Below are 17,703 nucleotides of genomic sequence, written 5' to 3' on the forward strand. Positions count from 1 at the left end.
GGTTGGGGGGGGGGGGGGCATTCTTTTCAAACACTTGACCTGCGGGGGGTGGGGGTGCTGTGGGTGGTCGGACCCCACTAATATTATGGATGACCTCTCCTGAGCACAGTAGTGGCAGCTACCGCACTCTAAGGGATCCTACACACAGATCTCCTGACGGTCCCTATAGACTCTCACTGGATCCCTATACACCGATCTCCTGACGGTCCCTATAGACTCTCACTGGATCCCTACACACAGATCTCCTGACGGTCCCTATAGACTCTCACTGGATCCCTACACACATCTCCTGACGGTCCCTATAGACTCACTGGATCCCTACACACAGATCATCTGATGGTCCCTATAGACTCACTGGATCCCTACACACAGATCTGACGGTCCCTATAGACTCTCACTGGATCCCTACACACAGATCTGACTGTCCCTATAGACTCTCACTGGATCCCTACACACAGATCTCCTGACGGTCCCTATAGAGTCTCACTGGATCCCTACACACCGATCTCCTGACGGTCCCTATAGACTCACTGGATCCCTACACACAGATCTCCTGACGGTCCCTATAGACTCACTGGATCCCTACACCGATCTCCTGACGGTCCCTATAGACTCACTGGATCCCTACACACCGATCTCCTGACGGTCCCTATAGACTCTCACTGGATCCCTACACACCGATCTCCTGACGGTCCCTATAGACTCTCACTGGATCCCTACACACCGATCTCCTGACGGTCCCTATAGACTCTCACTGGATCCCTATACAGATCTCCTGACGGTCCCTATAGACTCTCACTGGATCCCTACACACCGATCTCCTGACGGTCCCTATAGACTCTCACTGGATCCCTACACACCGATCTCCTGACGGTCCCTATAGACTCTCACTGGATCCCTACACACCGATCTCCTGACGGTCCCTATAGACTCTCACTGGATCCCTACACACAGATCTCCTGACGGTCCCTATAGACTCTCACTGGATCCCTACACACCGATCTCCTGACGGTCCCTATAGACTCTCACTGGATCCCTACACACAGATCTCCTGACGGTCCCTATAGACTCTCACTGGATCCCTACACACAGATCTGACTGTCCCTATAGACTCTCACTGGATCCCTACACACAGATCTCCTGACGGTCCCTATAGAGTCTCACTGGATCCCTACACACCGATCTCCTGACGGTCCCTATAGACTCACTGGATCCCTACACACAGATCTCCTGATGGTCCCTATAGACTCTCCCTGGATTCCTACACACAGATCTCCTGATGGTCCCTATAGACTCTCACTGGATCCCTACACACAGATCATCTGACGGTCCCTATAGACTCTCACTGGATCCCTACACACAGATCATCTGACGGTCCCTATAGACTCTCACTGGATCCCTACACACAGATCTCCTGACGGTCCCTATAGAGTCACTGGATCCCTACACACAGATCTCCTGATGGTCCCTATAGACTCACTGGATCCCTACACACAGATCATCTGACGGTCCCTATAGACTTTCACTGGATCCCTACACACAGATCTCCTGACGGTCCCTATAGACTCACTGGATCCCTACACACAGATCTCCTGATGGTCCCTATAGACTCACTGGATCCCTACACACAGATCTCCTGACGGTCCCTATAGACTCACTGGATCCCTACACACAGATCTCCTGATGGTCCCTATAGACTCTCACTGGATCCCTACACACAGATCTCCTGACGGTCCCTATAGACTCTCACTGGATCCCTACACACAGATCTCCTGACGGTCCCTATAGACTCTCACTGGATCCCTACACACAGATCTCCTGAGGGTCCCTATAGACTCTCACTGGATCCCTACACACAGATCTCCTGACGGTCCCTATAGACTCTCACTGGATCCCTACACACAGATCTCCTGACGGTCCCTATAGACTCTCACTGGATCCCTACACACCGATCTCCTGACGGTCCCTATAGAGTCTCACTGGATCCCTACACACCGATCTCCTGACGGTCCCTATAGAGTCTCACTGGATCCCTACACACAGATCTCCTGACGGTCCCTATAGACTCACTGGATCCCTACACACAGATCTCCTGACGGTCCCTATAGACTCTCACTGGATCCCTACACACCGATCTCCTGACGGTCCCTATAGACTCTCACTGGATCCCTACACACAGATCTCCTGACGGTCCCTATAGACTCTCACTGGATCCCTACACACCGATCTCCTGACGGTCCCTATAGACTCTCACTGGATCCCTACACACCGATCTCCTGACGGTCCCTATAGACTCTCACTGGATCCCTACACACAGATCTCCTGACGGTCCCTATAGACTCTCACTGGATCCCTACACACAGATCTCCTGACGGTCCCTATAGACTCTCACTGGATCCCTACACACAGATCTCCTGACGGTCACTATCACCTGATGTATAAGTGCACCTATAGGCAGCGTGTGCTGGGCCCCCCTTACTTAGGACCCTCCTCATGATATATAATGCTATATATATATATATATATATATATATATATATATGTGTCTTGTATATCAGGAAGTTTCTGCCCCCCTGTGATGTGTATTCTGGTAGCCGGGGAGGCCTCTTGGTTACTGCACTGTACGGCGGCCATTCGTGCTGAGCGGAGCCTTGTGTTTGGTCCTGTTGCACACTGCGATCCCAGGCAGGGCCGAGCACTGCGACCTTCATTACCAAGTCTAACATGCTCTTTGACCTCAGTCACTCAGTAACCATCGCGCACCCTTTGTGTTCAGAGCCGGCAGGTTTAGGTCTGAGCCCGAGTACTTGGGGACTTTGATCTGTCCTATGGGCTGAGTTTGTGAATGGGCAGATGTGGGGGAGCTCTGACCACATTAACAGTCCTATAATTCCCTGCCCCGACTGTGTCCCATCTATCTGCTGATCGTGACTTAAAGGGGGCCGCAGTGTCCACATGTTCCCAGCAGACCCCTCCCTCTTGTATTATTAGGGGCTTCCGTTCTTGGTTCTTTCCTTAGTTTTGGTTACTTGACTGTTTTATTTTATTCCGTGATGAAGTCTTAAAGGGGTTGTCCATTAATTGGACCGAGGGCGGGGGAGGTGTAAGATAAACCCCCTTGCCTGTCCCTGGTTTTCTCTTGCGTTCATTGGGTCTCAGGCCATGTGATCGCGAAGACCCGTCAGGAACCAGTGATATGTGAGTGATGTGACTCTGGCTCAGCGACCCCCGAGGACACGGACTGATGGGAGACACCAGTGTGTCAGGGACAGGAGTACTAACCCAAAGGCTGGGGGCCCAGCAGTCAGACCCTGAATATCAGGTACGTGGGGTCCTGCACCCCCACCCATCTGATTGACGTGGCAGTGATTTAATGTGACCGGTTTACAGCTCAGCCCCTTTCAAGTGAATGGGGCTGAGCTGCCATACCACACACAGCCACTATACAACGTACGGCGCTATGCCTGGTAAGTATGGAGAGGACGCAGTGCTGGTCTGAAATCAAACCGCACTTGGTGTCTCCTTCATGTCTTACCCTGCCTGTATAGATTACACGTATGTGTGTGTATAGAATATATATACTGTATATATGTCTCCTGCTGACTGTACAGGATGAAGCCATGGCGTTGTTGTCATTAGGCCAGTATGGCGGCAGATGAGTCGCCGGAGCCCCTCTTTGTTGCCGTCATACACCCCCCCCACCCCCCCGATTTGTCGCCTTCACTTTTTACCGTGTAATTCTTCATTGTACCTACGATATGATCTGACACCTGAAGGCGTATTGGAGTGACAGCTCTATAATTACAGCTCGTCCTCCCCGTACATAGCGTATAGCGATGTAACGCACGGCGTGTGAGTCACGCTGTTTCTATAGCTACTGGCTATCCCCCCCCCCACACCGCCCAGTATGTCTCCCTGTATACTGGTCCCAGGTACAGCTGGCACTGGTTTCTGCTCTTTGTAGATGGGCCGGCACATTGTGGTTGTGTCTGGGTCACCGCCGAGCCCATTGTCTTGTGGTCACGCTTTTCTCATGACCCGGACTATTGTGCTGGAAGGTGCGGCATCTTGTGACAACTCTGTACCTGCCATCAGTGCTCGGCTCTGTATCTTATTATATACATCACACCTCTCATCAGCGGAGATACGGCGGAGCCATGGAATTGTGCGACACTCCTGATGTATATACAGTACAGTGTGAATACAGACCCATGGCCATATCCGAGCCTGTAATAAGGAGAGACAAAGCCACACACAGCTTCTCTATTATATACCCCTATATATCACACAGCTCAGCTTCACTATTATATACCCCTATATATCACACAGCTCAGCTTCTCTCCTCTGTCATGTATCCCTATATATCGCACCGCCCAGCTTCTCTTATATACCCCTATATATCTGAAGAGACATGCATCGGAGGACTAGATACACAGCACACAGTACCACACACAGGAGGATTAGATACACAGCTCAGGACACAGTACCGCACACAGGAGGATTAGATACACAGCACACAGTACCACACAGGAGGATTAGATACACAGCTCAGGACACAGTACCACACACAGGAGGATTAGATACACAGCTCGGGACACAGTACCACACACAGGAGGATTAGATACACAGCTCAGGACACAGTACCGCACACAGGAGGATTAGATACACAGCACACAGTACCACACAGGAGGATTAGATACACAGCTCAGGACACAGTACCACACACAGGAGGATTAGATACACAGCTCGGGACACAGTACCACACACAGGAGGATTAGATACACAGCTCAGGACACAGTACCACACACAGGAGGATTAGATACACAGCTCAGGACACAGGAGGATTAGATACACAGCTCAGGACACAGTACCGCACACAGGAGGATTAGATACACAGCTCAGGACACAGTACCACACGTCGGAGGATTAGATATGCGGCTCTGCACACAGTACCACACACAGGAGGATTAGATACACAGCTCAGTATACAGTACCACACACAGGAGGATTAGATACACAGCTCAGGACACAGTACCACACGTCGGAGGATTAGATACACAGCTCAGGACACAGTACCACACATCAGAGGATAGTCAGGCCAGGTCCTTAGTATCAGATCAGTAGGGACCAACACTCTGAACCCCTTCAAAACGCAGATAGAGGGGTCAGCAGTGTCTGTACCAAACACAGCGCCATACATTGTGTAGTGGCTGTCCTTGGTATTGTCACTGAACCCCTTTCATTTGAATGGGACTGAGCTACAATGAATGTGATGTCATTGGCCTGAGAAGAGGGAATGGAGCTCACCCAAGTGTTGCAGGGTCCTGGTTGTCAGAATATTGGGGGGTCATCGGTATCCTAGTCCCGGAAAGCCCCTTTAAGTAATGACTAGGTCACAGCGCGTGTCTGAGTATTGAGGAGTAGCTGGTTCCTGGCAGGATAGATAAATGGATACTGCAATGTGCGCCTTGGACAGGTTCATATCTCTAGATGTTGGAGCGGTCGCCGTGCCGGCCCGGGTGTGATGAATACTTCGTGGCGCTGAGCCTGAGATCTACGACGCGCGCTGCAAGTGGCAAAATGTAATGGACGCCATTACCAGATACATATCGGGGACGGCAGAGCCGCACAATACAATGGATTCCTGCTGAAACGTTGTCGGAGTAAATGAATCGTCTAAATAAAAGCTTCTCTGGTTCTGGCCTTTAATGTGGAGACGTCTCGGGGGAGCGCCGGATATTTCTAGCACAACCCTTGGCCTTATACTGAGGTCGCGCCCGACACTTCTGAGCTCTTGTACGTTACAGGAGGAGCCATAATGTGGGGGCGGGGAGAGCGGAGACCCTGCATGTCCAGGAGACTTACCCCCAGCGCACACGTCTGACTGCGACTACAATCCGCTCTCTACTGCGCTCTGGCTCCGGCACGCTCAGTGGCCGATTCATTAGTCAAATGACTTAGATTTCAATTTTATATTCATGAATATAAAAGACTTGTGGACGTGGCCGCGCCCTTCAGAGGGTCTCTCGGGTCTAAGATCCCCCCCCCCCCCCCATTATTGCTATATACAGGCCTTTAATATGAGCACAAAGCAATGAAGGAAAGCAGGGATTCTAACCTGTCAGTGCACTGGGGGCGGGGCCTGAGTCCCCTGATTTGCCTGCACAAGTGCTTTGAATGTCCATCAGATCCGTTGCCCAAATATTTCCCCTCTACAGTAAATGAGGTTTTCACCGCTGTCTGGTTGTGAATCTAGCCAGGCCCCGCCCCCAGTGCACTTGCAGGCTTATTTGCATATTTGTGTATGGTTTCACCACATGTGTGTCTGTTCCTCTGTGACGCCACCACTGGTTTAGTGCGGGGTCAGAGGGCGCAGCCTGATACCAGACTGTCCTGTTCTGTGCAGGGACCGGTGCACTTTGGGGGTCACCTCTTAAGGGCTGTGGAATGGGGACACAACAGATACTGAGGGGCAGAAGGACTGCAAGGACCAGCATATCCCGGGGTGTATAGAAGTCGTGTGCAGATACCCCATAATGTCACATTACCATGGTTACCTCTCCATGGATGGTGTAGGTACTGATCCCAGTGAGACCCCCCACCTCAGTATTGGGGGGTACAGTATATACTGGGCTGCACTCCCAAGGAGAGAAGGAATTGGCCGTCCCTAATCCGGACCCCCGGGCTGCTAACTGATCTGACCGCGACTAATAAACCACCGCCAGTCAGTGACCATCAGCGCCAAATAGTAACGGTAACGCTGGGTGTTATTGTACGTGACGACGACGTGTAGAGAAGAGCTGGACGAACGGGACACTCCGTGCTGAGCCAACCTGACGGCTAAAAATATCACTGAGCGCGGCCATAGAAGAGCGGGGTGCGACCCGTCATATGGACCATGTGTATGTATAGAGTATGGCAGCGTGTATACATGTATGTAAATAGCGAGAACCCCGCTAGCCTCTGCCCGTGACTTCGTCTGCCAATGATCCGCCTATAGTCAACAAATTGCTGCCCGCGATGGTTCGCCTGCTCCAGTGTTTTGGCAGCTCTTAAGCTTTCCTGCTGCTGAACTTGTTCCTCTCACCGTGCCTGTGATTGTTCCGGCATCTCAGCAGTTCGCTGGGACGCCATATAATGAGCGTGTTGTTGGTGCCGATGATGGAGCAAACATCCAGTGTGTCACATGTATAATATTAGTAGGATTATGGGGGCTTGTGTATATGGAGATAGTGTCTGTGTTTATAGTGATTTTGGGGACCCCGAAATTGAAACCTAATCCGCATAAAAAAGCAGTTACCTGAGGAAACCCGCAGCCCCATAGACTGTACTGGGGGGTGTTTGGTTTCCGTTCAATATCCACACGAAAAATGAGGAGAGGAAAGTGCTGCTTACTGGAGCGGGGAACGGCCCGGACACAGGTGTGAACTGGACTCGGACACATCTTGCCGTTTTCTCTGCATTTCTGGAGCTCTGTGTGTAGTAAGAGGCCGCCATCAGATCCTCTGCAGTAATGGAGCGGGGCGTGCGGTAGATGTGCAGAACCCGGCGGACTCCTCTGTACGTGGGAATCGCTTTGTGTTCTGTCGCCCTCTTATTACATGTGCCCTTCCTCCACTCGCCCCGTCCCGCCCCGCCCCGTCCTTGTAACTACAAGGGTCCTCCACATCTCCATCGTTTTCTTACACACGAGACCATATAGAAGCCGCTTCTGAGGTAGTTGTAAGTCGCAGTCACCCGACCATGAAGGATCCCTGAGAATAGAGGCGCGGTGGTCACGTATGTCGGCTCTCTCCACATGGGGCGCACCTTGGGCCCTCGTTCTCATGATCACTGTAGCCGCGCCCTTGGTGTCACTTACTGGCTGATCTGTAGATTTGGGGTGAATCTTGTTCATGGGCAGCCCCTTGTAGAGGAATTGTCCGCTTTGGAGAATCCCTTCTTGTGACGCGGCTCCCTGACAACCCTAATGAGGAGCTAATGACAGGTTGTCAGTGCTTGAAAACCAATCAGCTGTAACCTGCAGCGCCACCTCAGGGGAAACTAAGCATTGCAGGGTCTATTACTGTAGTGATACGGCGTGTGATACGGATGTGGATACGACTGTACATGTGGTGTCGGAGGAAGAAGAATGACTCCCCCTTCTGGCCACATATGGGATATGTGCTCGGCGAGATAAAGGCGCCGCGTATAATCTAAGACGTCTCTCCACGTCTAGAGGTTGGAGCAGTCGCCCCGCTGTCTCTATCATATACCAGTGGGATAGTTGGGGCCTTGGGGGGGGGGGGGGGGGGTGACCTTACACCTCTACTTGGAGGAGCCATTTCCTATATTTATCATTTTACCCATTTTTCACCTTTGACTTCTGTGGCCTCGCCCTGACTGAGCCCTCGGGACATTTCATCGTCTTCCCTTGTGCGTTGCGGCCGCTCCGGGTAGAATAATTACTTCCTGTTATTTTACATCTCTTTGGCGCAAAACCAAAAACTTCCTGGTATGGATGGAGGGCCGAGGTGACGGGGAGGCTACAAGTCATCTCTTAGGGTGTGGCAGGGGATGGGCCGTACGCCATCCACCAAGGGGTTAACTGGGTGCTTGAAGCTTGAAAATCCATTTTTAGGAAATCCTGCGCTTGAAGTGTGTGTGTGTGTGTGGGGGGGGACTTATGGAGACAACCTGGTGGAGATGGAGGCAGCGGGTCAGTGTGGTCAAAGGAAGGGGTCTCCCTGTCATTGCTATGAGGGGGCGGGGGTCTCCCTGTCATTGCTATGAGGGGGCGGGGGTCTCCCTGTCATTGCTATGAGGGGGCGGGGGTCTCCCTGTCATTGATATGGGGGGGGGGTCTCCCTGTCATTGCTATGAGGGGGCGGGGGTCTCCCTGTCATTGCTATGAGGGGGCGGGGGTCTCCCTGTCATTGATATGGGGGGGGGGTCTCCCTGTCATTGCTATGAGGGGGGGGGGTGTCTCCCTGTCATTGCTATGAGGGGGGGTGTCTCCCTGTCATTGATATGGGGGGGGGGGGGTCTCCCTGTCATTGCTACAATTAGCAGGTCCTATGATCTCATAGACACAATAACCAGTAGCCAGAGCCGACCCCGCTCAGTGTTTGTGAATGACTGACAGCTGGGAATGGCGGAGTCGGGATCACGAGAGTCGGAGTCTTCCTCATTCCCAGCTGTCTGCGGTTACCAATGTCCTTTATGGGATTGGCGGCCATCTTGGTGCCTGGAAGTGCAAATACAAGGAGGAATTCTGGAAAAGTGGCCTAAGGGTTCACTAGGACAAATCGTGTCAGATCTCCTAATGTGCAGATAGATAGGTTACTGTCACCAGAACCAGCATATCACCCCAGCCCTGCAGATAGGTTACTGTCACCAGAACCAGCATATCACCCCAGCCCTGCAGATAGATAGGTTACTGTCACCAGAACCAGCACATCACCCCAGCCCTGCAGATAGATAGGTTACTGTCACCAGACCCAGCATATCACCCCAGCCCTGCAGATAGATAGGTTACTGTCACCAGAACCAGCATATCACCCCAGCCCTGCAGATAGATAGGTTACTGTCACCAGAACCAGCATATCACCCCAGCCCTGCAGATAGATAGGTTACTGTCACCAGAACCAGCATATCACCCCAGCCCTGCAGATAGATAGGTTACTGTCACCACAACCAGCATATCACCCCAGCCCTGCAGATAGATAGGTTACTGTCACCAGAACCAGCATATCACCCCAGCCCTGCAGATAGATAGGTTACTGTCACCACAACCAGCATATCACCCCAGCCCTGCAGATAGATAGGTTACTGTCACCAGAACCAGCATATCACCCCAGCCCTGCAGATAGATAGGTTACTGTCACCAGAACCAGCATATCACCCCAGCCCTGCAGATAGGTTACTGTCACCAGAACCAGCATATCACCCCAGCCCTGCAGATAGGTTACTGTCACCAGACCCAGCATATCACCCCAGCCCTGCAGATAGATAGGTTACTGTCACCAGACCCAGCATATCACCCCAGCCCTGCAGATAGATAGGTTACTGTCACCAGAACCAGCATATCACCCCAGTCCTGCAGATAGATAGGTTACTGTCACCAGAACCAGCATATCACCCCAGCCCTGCAGATAGATAGGTTACTGTCACCACAACCAGCATATCACCCCAGCCCTGCAGATAGATAGGTTACTGTCACCACAACCAGCATATCACCCCAGCCCTGCAGATAGATAGGTTACTGTCACCACAACCAGCATATCACCCCAGCCCTGCAGATAGATAGGTTACTGTCACCACAACCAGCATATCACCCCAGCCCTGCAGATAGATAGGTTACTGTCACCAGACCCAGCATATCACCCCAGCCCTGCAGATAGATAGGTTACTGTCACCAGACCCAGCATATCACCCCAGCCCTGCAGATAGATAGGTTACTGTCACCAGACCCAGCATATCACCCCAGCCCTGCAGATAGATAGGTTACTGTCACCAGAACCAGCATATCACCCCAGCCCTGCAGATAGATAGGTTACTGTCACCAGAACCAGCATATCACCCTAGCACTGCAGATAGATAGGTTACTGTCACCAGAACCAGCATATCACCCCAGCCCTGCAGATAGATAGGTTACTGTCAGCAGAACCAGCATATCACCCCAGTCCTGCAGATAGATAGGTTACTGTCAGCAGAACCAGCATGTAGGCACACGCTCTCCCTAATGTGGACGAGTGCCCCCATACCCTGGTATTATGGGCCAGTTATGGATCCTGCTCTGTTTTGTGCCTGTACTGGGTAGATCTATACGGGGTATATAGTATATAGTATACTAGCCGGGTATATGGGATTATCCTACAGGTGTTGACAGGCCCAGCCCTGAGTGCACATGAGAGGTCACCAGAGCGCCGGCGTGTGCAGCATCTGCGAGGGAAGACGTTTTCTCTCCTTGGCCGGTGTCTCCCTCATACTTTACATTCAGTCTATAGAAGTGTTGGGGGACTACAGGAGCCATTATGGGGTATCGCCCCTCTGGGCACTTCTCACTAGTGTCTGGATCTGCTTGGGGACCCAAAAAACAGACCCTCTGCTTAAAAAGTGGTTCCCTGCAGACCCCATAGACTATAATGGTCGTCCTTGCAGGACTGTTCTCTGCAGTGGAGTTTGCTATAGAGATGTGAACAGAGCCCGACACCAAGTCTGCGGTGACCGTATCAGACCGGAAGACGCAAACATCCGCTTGTCAATCCGTCTGTTTAAGGAGGCGAAACCTGAAGGACACGACAAGATGCTCCAGGATTCTTACAGGTGTAAAGTAAAGTAGAAATATCAGGAGAGCTGACCCCCCCCCCCCCCCCATGGAAACTGCACATCAACATGACCACTAGGGCCCCCACCATTGCCAGGCTGGAGCTGTGGTCCTCCCAGGGCCCCCACTATCGCCAGGCTGGAGCTGCAGTCCTCCCAGGGCCCCCACTATCGCCAGGCTGGAGCTGTGGTCCTCCCAGGGCCCCCACTATCGCCAGGCTGGAGCTGTGGTCCTCCCAGGGCCTCCACTATCGCCAGGCTGGGGCTGTGGTCCTCCCAGGGCCCCCACCATCACCAGGCTGGGGCTGTGGTCTTCCCAGGGCCCCCACTATCGCCAGGCTGGAGCTGTGGTCTTCCCAGGGCCCCCACTATCGCCAGGCTGGAGCTGTGGTCCTCCCAGGGCCCCCACTATCGCCAGGCTGGAGCTGTGGTCCTCCCAGGGCCTCCACTATCGCCAGGATGGAGCTGTGGTCCTCCCAGGGCCCCCACTATTGCCAGGCTGGGGCTGCGGTCCTCCCAGGGCCCCCACTATTGCCAGGCTGGAGCTGTGGTCCTCCCAGGGCCCCCACTATTGCCAGGCTGGAGCTGTGGTCCTCCCAGGGCCCCCACTATTGCCAGGCTGGAGCTGTGGTCCTCCCAGGGCCCCCACTATTGCCAGGCTGGAGCTGTGGTCCTCCCAGGGCCCCCACTATTGCCAGGCTGGAGCTGTGGTCCTCCCAGGGCCCCCACTATTGCCAGGCTGGAGCTGTGGTCCTCCCAGTGCCCCCACTATTGCCAGGCTGGAGCTGCGGTCCTCCCAGGGCCCCCACTATTGCCAGGCTGGAGCTGTGGTCCTCCCAGGGCCCCCACTATCGCCAGGCTGGAGCTGTGGTCCTCCCAGGGCCCCCACTATCGCCAGGCTGGAGCTGTGGTCCTCCCAGGGCCCCCACTATCGCCAGGCTGGAGCTGTGGTCCTCCCAGGGCCCCCACTATCGCCAGGCTGGAGCTGTGGTCCTCCCAGGGCCTCCACTATCGCCAGGCTGGAGCTGTGGTCCTCCCAGGGCCTCCACTATCGCCAGGCTGGAGCTGTGGTCCTCCCAGGGCCCCCACTATCGCCAGGCTGGAGCTGTGGTCCTCCCAGGGCCTCCACTATCGCCAGGCTGGAGCTGTGGTCCTCCCAGGGCCTCCACTATCGCCAGGCTGGAGCTGTGGTCCTCCCAGGGCCTCCACTATCGCCAGGCTGGAGCTGTGGTCCTCCCAGTGCCCCCACTATCGCCAGGCTGGAGCTGTGGTCCTCCCAGGGCCCCCACTATCGCCAGGCTGGAGCTGTGGTCCTCCCAGGGCCCCCACTATCGCCAGGCTGGAGCTGTGGTCCTCCCAGGGCCCCCACTATCGCCAGGCTGGAGCTGTGGTCCTCCCAGGGCCCCCACTATCGCCAGGCTGGAGCTGTGGTCCTCCCAGGGCCCCCACTATCGCCAGGCTGGAGCTGTGGTCCTCCCAGGGCCCCCACTATCGCCAGGCTGGAGCTGTGGTCCTCCCAGGGCCTCCACTATCGCCAGGCTGGAGCTGTGGTCCTCCCAGGGCCTCCACTATCGCCAGGCTGGAGCTGTGGTCCTCCCAGGGCCCCCACTATCGCCAGGCTGGAGCTGTGGTCCTCCCAGGGCCTCCACTATCGCCAGGCTGGAGCTGTGGTCCTCCCAGGGCCCCCACTATTGCCAGGCTGGAGCTGTGGTCCTCCCAGGGCCCCCACTATTGCCAGGCTGGAGCTGTGGTCCTCCCAGGGCCCCCACTATTGCCAGGCTGGAGCTGTGGTCCTCCCAGGGCCCCCACTATCGCCAGGCTGGAGCTGTGGTCCTCCCAGGGCCCCCACCATCACCAGGCTGGAGCTGTGGTCCTCCCAGTGCCCCCACTATCACCAGGCTGGAGCTGTGGTCCTCCCAGGGCCCCCACCATCACCAGGCTGGAGCTGTGGTCCTCCCAGGGCCCCCACCATCACCAGGCTGGAGCTGTGGTCCTCCCAGGGCCCCCACTATTGCCAGGCTGGAGCTGCGGTCCTCCCAGTGCCCCCACTATCACCAGGCTGGAGCTGCGGTCCTCCCAGTGCCCCCACTATCACCAGGCTGGAGCTGTGGTCCTCCTAAGGTCGCCCCCATCGCCAGGCTGAAGATCTGGAGGGGATTGTAGGGGGTACAAGATGTGACAACGCTGTGTGTATTTGTGGTTGTCGGTGTTGTAGCCCCTTCTGAGGCGGATGTTCTCAGGCGGAGGAGGACACGGCACCTCACAGAATTCGTCAGTCCTCTGTCTTTGCTTTTCGTGGCCTTTAAAGCCCAAATCTTTTCATGAATAAGTGGCCTCATTATAAGCGATCCCTCAGATGTCACAAGGTGCGACGTCCTGGGAAGGGTCGATGCAACTTAATACACCAATTGCAGATGTCGCCCTGTAGGTCCGGCGCTCGGCCCACTCCCTTTTTCATGAGTCATTAGCTGGTGTCACTTCTTAGGAAGGCGGGGGGGGGGGGGGGGCATATTGGCCAGTGCTATATTGGGGTCTCCATATTTAGTAGAGGTTGTCATTTGGATGGAGTCTGCGTGCTGGGTGTGCAGCTGCCTCTGACTCTTCATCTTCTCTCTGCAGATTCGGCAGGGCGCAGGTCTCGGCAGGTTCCTCTCCCCTCCCTTTCCTGCAGCTTGTCTTCTGGCTGGAAGGTATGTGACATGAATACTGTATGCTATATGGGGGGTGTCCTGCACGCTCGGGGTTGGGGTGCTGGTTTACGTCCTATGCTTGGAGTATCACATGCAAGCTCTCTGGTAAGACTGAAGCTTCCTTCTATACTGGGGGGACCTATAGCGCCTATACCTGGACCACTAGGCTGCTGTACACACCCGGACTCTCTGCTTGTGACACTTACACGTATTAATATCGAGCAGCAGCGGGAATCTCCAGATCATCAGGTGTCGTCTTAAAGGGGCAGACCCACCAAGTCAGTATAATGTGCTGTATACCTGCACCCTCGGCCAATGGCCGCTTCATCTGGCTTTGGGCTCTTGCGTTACGTTTTAGGCTTATATATATTTAGGTTGTTGTGTACCCCATTACTGTGTTCTCATATAGGACGGCGGCGAATCTGTGCCAGGAAGGCAACGAGCAACCTGTGATATATATATATATATATATATATATATATATATATATATATATATGATTATTCTACGTATTTAATTGTAATTTAAAATATATATTGTATATAGTATGTGTATTATATAATGTCCTTATATATGTGTATTGTATTATATAGTGTGTGTGTATATATATATATATATATATATATATTGTGTGTTCCATTATACATGGTGTATATAAGGAATATTACCTATACAATGGCCGCTGCTGACTGTGTGATCATAGTCTAAGGGTTGGACAGTAGTATGTGTGTATGTATAGATATATATATGTGTGTGTATATATATATATATATATATATATATATATATATATATATGTGTGACTGGCGGACTGCTTGATGTAGCGGATACAATTAACCCATTCCTTGCCCCGTGGTCCCCTCTTGCCGTATATCTTTTGTATATACGGCTTTTTCGTGTCTTATTACCTCTGTACTCGAGTATTCGTTCACGGACGGTTTTTCTATACTTGAAGTCCTTGAGTCGTCCTCTATCTCGGTGGTTTGGGGTAGATTGAAGGCCGGCTGACAACCCTTGTGGGCGCTGTGATAGGATTAGACCAGTTGTCGCTATCAGAAGTGATGGCTGCCATATTGGTGACCACCAACCTCTCCAGATGACGGTAAGACAACCCCATACACCAGATTGTCGGGGGGTCTTTATAGGGGGCTCTTTAGACTTCCATTTGCTTTTTTCTTTGGTGAATATCGATATGTAAAACTTCAGGCAGCCATAACATTAAAACCAGGTGAGGTGAATAACGTTGAGTATCTGTGGCCCGACCAGGGCAGGTGAAGAGGCCGCGCTGGAGATAGAAAAACGGGCTGTAGTGGGGGGTCCAAGGAAGGCCGGAGGGAGAAGAGAAGACGATGGCGAGAAGGATCTCCTGCATAGCTGTGTATAGTCCAGTGGTTTTATCATTATGGCTGAGTGCCGCCATCTTTCCCGTCAGGCCCGTTGTCTATGCGGACAATTCTGACCTTTTAGGATGTCATTCTCCGGTCCTGTAGCCAGTGACTCAGTATGGGGGCGGCCGGGGGGGATCGCTGCTGGCAGCAGGTGCCGATATTTTAGGCCGGCGTTCAATGTTTATTTTGGGAGCGAGAAGAGTTTCCGTTCTTGGATTGTCTGAGCTTTTAATAACAAGGCATGTCGGGCGGGGGCTGCGAATCCTGAAATTAGGGAATATCAGAGCTGGGAGCGGCCCCTGTGATGTGACACTCGGATCCATCTCTGTGGGGGGGTCGGGGGCTGCTCCGTCAGGGCCATCATTAAACTAATATCGGGCCTGGGCCAAAGATTATAGAGCGAGGTGTGATAATGTGATACCCCCCGAAAGGAAGATATACAGGAGGGAGGGGGAGCCAGGCCGGACCTTCATCCCTCACATGGAAGCCCCTCTTATGTCATGGGAAGATATGGATTATATAGAGAGTGTATAGCTTATAGAGAGTAGGATTGTGTGGTCTAGGTTATATACAGTATATAGATTATAGAGAGTAGGATTGTGTGGTCTAGGTTATATACAGTATATAGGTTATATATAGTGTATAGATTATAGAGAGTAGGATTGTGTGGTCTAGGTTATATATAGTGTATAGATTATAGAGAGTAGGATTGTGTGGTCTAGGTTATATATAGTGTATAGGTTTATAGAGAGTAGGATTGTGTGGTCTAGGTTATATACAGTATATAGATTATAGAGAGTAGGATTGTGTGGTCTAGGTTATATACAGTATATAGATTATAGAGAGTAGGATTGTGTGGTCTAGGTTATATACAGTATATAGATTATAGAGAGTAGGATTGTGTGGTCTAGGTTATATATAGTGTATAGGTTTATAGAGAGTAGGATTGTGTGGTCTAGGTTATATATAGTGTATAGGTTTATAGAGAGTAGGATTGTGTGGTCTAGGTTATATATAGTGTATAGGTTTATAGAGAGTAGGATTGTGTGGTCTAGGTTATATATAGTGTATAGATTATAGAGAGTAGGATTGTGTGGTCTAGGTTATATACAGTATATAGATTATAGAGAGTAGGATTGTGTGGTCTAGGTTATATATAGTGTATAGATTATAGAGAGTAGGATTGTGTGGTCTAGGTTATATATAGTGTATAGGTTTATAGAGAGTAGGATTGTGTGGTCTAGGTTATATATAGTGTATAGGTTTATAGAGAGTAGGATTGTGTGGTCTAGGTTATATATAGTGTATAGATTATAGAGAGTAGGATTGTGTGGTCTAGGTTATATACAGTATATAGATTATAGAGAGTAGGATTGTGTGGTCTAGGTTATATATAGTGTATAGATTATAGAGAGTAGGATTGTGTGGTCTAGGTTATATATAGTGTATAGGTTTATAGAGAGTAGGATTGTGTGGTCTAGGTTATATATAGTGTATAGATTATAGAGAGTAGGATTGTGTGGTCTAGGTTATATATAGTGTATAGATTATAGAGAGTAGGATTGTGTGGTCTAGGTTATATATAGTGTATAGATTATAGAGAGTAGGATTGTGTGGTCTAGGTTATATATAGTGTATAGATTATAGAGAGTAGGATTGTGTGGTCTAGGTTATATATAGTGTATAGGTTTATAGAGAGTAGGATTGTGTGGTCTAGGTTATATATAGTGTATAGGTTTATAGAGAGTAGGATTGTGTGGTCTAGGTTATATACAGTATATAGGTTATATATAGTGTATAGATTATAGAGAGTAGGATTGTGTGGTATAGGTTATATATAGTGTATAGGTTTATAGGGTGTATATTATACAGAGTGTGATTATGTATGTGGTATAGGTTATATACAGTATATAGATTATATATAGTGTATAGATTCTATAGAGTGTGATTGTGTGGTATAGGTTATATATAGTGTAAAGATTATAGAGCGTACGATTGTGTGGTCTAGGTTATATATAGTGTATAGATAATATAGCGGATGTATAGATGATATATATATAGTGAGTAGATTATATAGGTGCTGTCCTGTATAGTTTCTCACTTGTTGTGCCTCCATTATCTATAGGTCTCTCTTCTCGCTCTCGTCTCTATCCAGCAGCGAGAATCAGAAGGATAAAAATGTCCGTCCAGTACTAAAGGGTTAATTGGCCAGGAAAGGGACCGCTGAGGGGTCACCCCGAGTGTTGCATGTCCATGTGTGTGTATATATATATATATATCAGAGGTCGGGACCTTCAGCCCTCTGCAGCTGATGTCAC

The 17,703-nt window shown here is 51.4% G+C and overlaps 1 protein-coding gene across 6 annotated transcripts in view; it reads left to right on the forward strand.

The window, feature by feature from the left end:
- Nucleotides 1-17,703, forward strand: part of PACSIN3 (protein kinase C and casein kinase substrate in neurons 3) — a 62,113-nt gene that overhangs the window by 23,685 nt on the left and 20,725 nt on the right. For 2 of the 6 annotated variants that reach the window (XM_075280728.1, XM_075280727.1), the window contains exon 2: nt 13,927-13,997. The gene's annotated coding sequence lies outside the window, so the exon portion shown is untranslated. Of the gene's footprint in view, nt 1-13,877; nt 13,998-17,703 lie in introns of those variants that run through there. The other 4 variants (XM_075280726.1, XM_075280730.1, XM_075280729.1 and 1 more) reach the window with 4 other exon arrangements.

This window comes from Leptodactylus fuscus, chromosome 7, assembly GCF_031893055.1.
Source record: "Leptodactylus fuscus isolate aLepFus1 chromosome 7, aLepFus1.hap2, whole genome shotgun sequence".
NCBI classification, from domain to species: domain Eukaryota; kingdom Metazoa; phylum Chordata; class Amphibia; order Anura; family Leptodactylidae; genus Leptodactylus; species Leptodactylus fuscus.